This window comes from Coptis chinensis, chromosome 8 (genome assembly GCF_015680905.1).
Source record: "Coptis chinensis isolate HL-2020 chromosome 8, ASM1568090v1, whole genome shotgun sequence".
NCBI lineage: Eukaryota > Viridiplantae > Streptophyta > Magnoliopsida > Ranunculales > Ranunculaceae > Coptis > Coptis chinensis.
The window spans coordinates 79,202,006-79,207,537 of NC_141463.1; the positions used below are offsets into that span (position 1 = coordinate 79,202,006).

Genomic DNA, 5,532 nt, shown 5'->3' on the forward strand with positions numbered 1-5,532 from the left:
AATTAGCAAGGAGTCTCCAAAACATCAATCTCCTTTATCACGGGTCGTAGTGCGGCTCGAAGTCCAACAATACAAGCCTCATACTCTGCCATATTATTGGTGCACTCAAACTTCGAAGTCCGATAGAAACGGTGCGTGCTCGCCGGGGAGATAAGAACTGCCCCTACTCCATTTCAGTTGATTCATAGCACCATCAAAATATAGAGTCCACCGTGGCTCTACCAATTCCGTGCGCTCCATTTGCGGGGAATATACTCATCACGGAACTTCGGTCTGGCGGTGATAATCCGGCAAAGGGTGTGCTTTGCTAGGTGATCTGCCAATGCCTTTCCCTTGATAGATTTATGTGTGACATCACGTAATCTCGAACTCTACCAAAAGCGGTACCAACGTGAGGTTGACCCGGTGATCATAGGCTTCTCCATCGGTGCTTGGCGGATCTATCCTTGATAATAACAAAACTGAATATGCAAGCATGTAGTGTCTAAGACGTTGTGTTGCCCAGACTAGTGCCGACATGTCTTCTCAATAGGAGTGTAGTTTGCTTCGTTCTTGTGAAGACACTTGCTCAAATAGTAAATAGCTTCGCTCAACTTTACATCGTCATGTTGTCCAAGCACTTTGCTTCCATAGAAGTTTACGTGATGAGATGTAAAGTAACAATGGTTTGCCAGGGGTAGGGGGAACAAGTACCAGTGGCTTCAACAAATATTGCTTAATCTTGTCGAAGGCCCTTTGACACTCCTCATTCCATTCCTTAGGTTGATCCTTCCTTAGCAACTTGAAGATAGGCTCACAAATGGGCGTGAGCTGTGCAATGAATCTGCTAATATACTGAAGTCGCCCTAAGAATCCTCTGACTTCCTTCTCCGTAGCGGGTGCGGGAATTTCCACAATGGCTTTGACCTTAGCCTGATCAACTTCAATGCCCTTTTTGCTAACCATGAAACCAAGCAACTTTTCGGACGTGGCTCCAAAAACACACTTCTGAGGATTTAACCGTAGCTTGAACTTACGAAGCCATTCAAACAACTTCTTCAGATTCACATAGTGGTCGTCTCGACTCCATGACTTAACAATCATATCATCCACATACACCTCTACTTCCACATGCATCATGTGTAGGTAGATAAAGCGATCATGGCCCTTTGGTACGTAGCTCCTGCATTCTTCAAACCAAATGGCATAACTTTGTAGCAAAAGGTCCCCCATGGGGTGATAAACGAAGTCTTCTCTCTGTCCTCTTCTGCCATCTTGATTTGGTTATATCCAGAGAATCCGTCCATGAATGATAATAGTTCATGACCAGCAGTGTTATCGACCAGAATATCAATGCTAGGCAACGGGAAGTCATCCTTCGGGCTTGCCTTATTAAGATCTCTGTAATCGACGCACATCCTTACTCGACCATCTTTCTTAGTGACTGGGACGATGTTAGCCAACCAAGTAGGATAGTGAGTTACCATTAGAAAACCAGCATTGTATTGCTTGATTACTTCCTCTCTAATCTTCAGCATCCATTCCGGTCTAAGCCTCCTCAGTTTCTGCTTAACTGGTCTCTTTTCTGGAGATAGTGGCAACTTGTGAACTACTATATTGGTGTCCAGCCCCGGCATATCATCATAGGACCAAGCAAACACATCTTTGTATTCCTTTAGCAATTCAATCAGGTTTTTGCGCTCAAAGAGGGTTAGAGTTGTACCAATCTTCACATCGTGTGGTTCTTCTGTGGTGCTAAGATTAATTGTCTCTGTTTCCTTGATGACTGGCGTCGATCGGTCTTCATAATGTTCGTGAGGAAGAACGGACTCAGCAACTTCATTGTCCATTTCTTCTTCATCGTCGGGGGAAAGGAGGTCATAACCTGCACAAGTCATCCAATCATCTTGCCCTAAGGCAAGTGGGTAAATCATATCTGCGGGAGTTTTAAAACTTTTTTGATTTTTTTGGATTTTTGAAATATATGAATTTTTTTGGATTTTTGAAATATTTGAATTTTTTTGGATTTTTGAAATATTGTTATATACATGGGTTGAAACAGAAAGTCTCACGGGCTTTTTTTTTTTTTTTGGGGCCATATCGGACTCATCCGAAGGCTCAAAGAGAGGATTATGTTGGTTGGGGACCGGATCGGTCATGCATATTTGAGTTCCCCAATCATCATAATGTCCGTCAAGGAACGGATCCTCATCAGAGTCTAAAGTATCTAGAAACCTTTCCCAAATTTCATATTGCATCTGGGAGTCAGAAAGTGGCGTGTTCTTAACATCCACTGGAGCTGGGTCAATAATAGATTCCATATTCAACAAATCATCCAAATCAAGTATGGTCTGAGGGTCCAACTGGACATGATAAGGAGTGACAGTCTCGTCTCCTGGGTCAGTATCTAACCCGGGGGAACCGGCCAAAGTAAAAGATGGAGTATAGTCCATACCTGACGAGGAGGATGTCGATCCAACCTCATTTATCCAATTAAACTGTCTAGCCTCATGATCCAACCTAAGTTGGCGATATCCTGAATAGGAATTAACATCTGGCTCTGAAATAGTAACTTCTGAGTTTGGATCTGGGTCGTCGTCTTCGCCCCAAAATATATTGGAATCAATAATAGCCTCAATCTCTGCCCCTAGATCAGGTAGAGCCAATCTGAGATAATTCACCGTGGCGTTAGAATCGATAAACAATTCTGCCAGTCCTTCCACAACCTCCTCAGTATAGCCTAGTCCTTTTCGATCATCTTGACTAGGAATCTGCAGCGGTTCTAAAATGCCGTTTTGGTTTTTTCCTAATCCAAGTCCTGGAAAATAGTTCTGCTCACGGAACAACTGAGTCGTCTTGGGATTTCCATTGCAAAACGGGGTAGGGAGCTTCTCCTTGTCGGGTGCTCTAAACTCCACAATCCCTAATGGTTCTTCAGTGTAGTTACACTTTCCTTCAATCATTGGTATTACCTTATACTCTTCTGAAGAATCCAGATCATCCGAATCACCAATGATGCAGATAATCTTCCCTTGCCATAAGAACTTAAGCTTTCTGTGAAGTGTAGAGGGAATTGCGCCGGCCTGGTGTAGCCATGGTCTGCCCAAAAGGAAATTGTAATTAGCCTCGATGTCCATAGCCAAGAATGTGACTTTGAACGTGACTGGACCTATTTGGACGTCGGTTGTAAACTCGCCAAGGACTTCTCTTCTCTGATTATCAAACCCATGAACTGCTCTAGTTGTATCCTTAGTGAAAGTGAAGTCTTACGGCATGATTCCAATGGCTTTTCGCCAGAATTGGTGAAGCGATATTCAAACCCGATCCATTGTCAATCAGTACAAATGGTACCTTATGGTTGTTGCAATGCACCGTAATAGTCAATGCTTTCGTGTGGGTTATACCATCTGGGGTCAGATCATCATCAGAAAATGTTATGGAGTTTGTCTTCCTGAGGGAAGCGATGGTGGTACGCCAAATCGTTAAATTTGGATGGAAGCCGGAACATGAGCTTGGTTCAAGGTTTGAAGAACTGCTTGCCTATGTTGGGGTGACGCCATGAGTAAGCCCCATATGGAAATATTGGACTTGGTTTTCTGCAATTGTTGGATTACTTCATTACCCTCTTGCTTTTCTGGTTCAGTAGCCGTGGGCGGGTCAGGCTATTGGGCCAAGACCTGATCCTTCTGTAAGTGTGGTGGCTTGTATATCCTTCCTCCTCTTGTCAAACCGTGAGTCTCAACACATTCCTCTGCCAAACTAGGTTCTAATTGCTTCAACTGATGTAGTGAGATTGTCGAGTCATCTGTACTTTTCTCGGGCTCAATTAATTTCTTCCCTATAACCTCCTCGGTATCGTGACTCTTGGCTGGCACGAACTGGACCTTTGGGATTGTGATCGGAGTTTGGATCACCTGCTGCTGAGTTGGATTCTGGCGAATCACGGGTCCTTGAGGTTCTGACCCCACTTGTGATGCCGTAGATTGAGATGTATTCAAAGGATCTACCCATGTTGTAATGGGCCTCTGCATCATAAAGGATTCCAGGTGCTCTCTAGTAAACTTGAACGGCTTTTGAATCTGTGGAGTATGAAGAAATGGTGCTACCACCTCATTTAGTTGGATACCTCTAGGCTTTGTTTGCTCCATGCATTTTCTGACTGCATCTTGAAGATTAACTGGCCTTGTGGTGTTAACATTGGATGTCTGTCTAATCGGAATGATGAATGATGCCGGATCTTTCTTGACAGCTTCCAAATTATTAACTCTCCCATTATGCATTGGTAATGGATTTGTCGATATATTGGGAGTGCCGAGGCTGGACGCATCTATCTTACCCTCATCAATTAAGTTTTGGATAAGATGTTTAAGGAGCATGCACCTCTCTGTCGTGTGACCTGGAGCCTGATGGAAGTCACAATGTTTTGAAGCGTCATACCAGAATGGCACCGGATTTGGAGGAGGCCTCGGCTGCATTAACGTAATCAAGCCCTGTTGGACTAAAGCCCTCAATACAACTTGTAATGGGAAGCCCAATTCTGTGAACTGTCTCTGTTGCCTGGGAAAACCCCTGTCTTGGAATGAAACCGACTTGATGGGAAAGGATGAGTTGTCACTTCTGATTGAATTTGCGTATGTGGCTGAGGTTGACCTTGTGCAGCAACCACATTGGCTTCTTTGTTGTTCACCGTTACAGTGGGAGGCTTCTTCTTCTGCGGGTTAGATCCTGTAGATATTGAGCTGATGGGAGAAATATTGCCAGATGATAACCCATCTTCTATTTGTGATCCAGCGGCAACTAAGGCTTGATATGTCGGATGATAACTGGCACTTAGCCTGGTCGCATACTCTTGGTTCAAACTCTTCATAACCATCCTAATTTGCTCCTGTTCCGTGGGCCTATCAATGATTTGGGCCGCTTTTGTCCTCCATCTTGTAATGTACTCTGTAAAACTTTCATTCAGACCTTGCTTCAAAGCTTCAAGTTGCCTTCGGCCCATTTGGATATCAGTGTTGTAAGAGAAGTGAGCTACGAAAGCGTTTACCAGTTCAGGCCAAGTCTTGATTTTTTTTTGTTTTCAGTATTCATCCACCAAGTAAGGGCTGCACCCTTAAGACTCCTCTGGAATAGTTGAACCATTAGTTCTGGCCCGATTCCCATCGGTTGTAGATAACTTGCATACATACGAATGTGAGCCTTTGGACAACCGGTTCCCTCATATCGCTCCATCTTTGGAAATTCGAATCCATGTGGTACTCGATCCGTGGATATGGACATAGATTATCAAGGTCAGTCTTCACCTTTCATCTTGGTCATTGCTTCTTTCAATTTCTTAATCTCCTCCATTCTGAGGGGTCAACCGGTGGTTGGATTGGATTTTGCACTTGGTATTGGGGGTTCGTGTAGAATAGTGGTTGTGGAGTTTGTGGAAAATAGGTTGGGGTTGGTAACATAAATGGGTTGGACATCATGGTTGTAGTTGGAATTTGGTTTGGGCTTTGAAAAGTTTGATGAGTGGATGGTTGAGGCATGTAGGTTGTGTTATCCTGAGAA

The 5,532-nt window shown here is 43.9% G+C and overlaps 1 pseudogene; it reads right to left on the minus strand.

The window, feature by feature from the left end:
* Window positions 1-371: 371 nt before the first annotated feature.
* On the minus strand, window positions 372-4,454 carry LOC147483313 (uncharacterized; annotated as a pseudogene).
* Window positions 4,455-5,532: the final 1,078 nt, after the last annotated feature.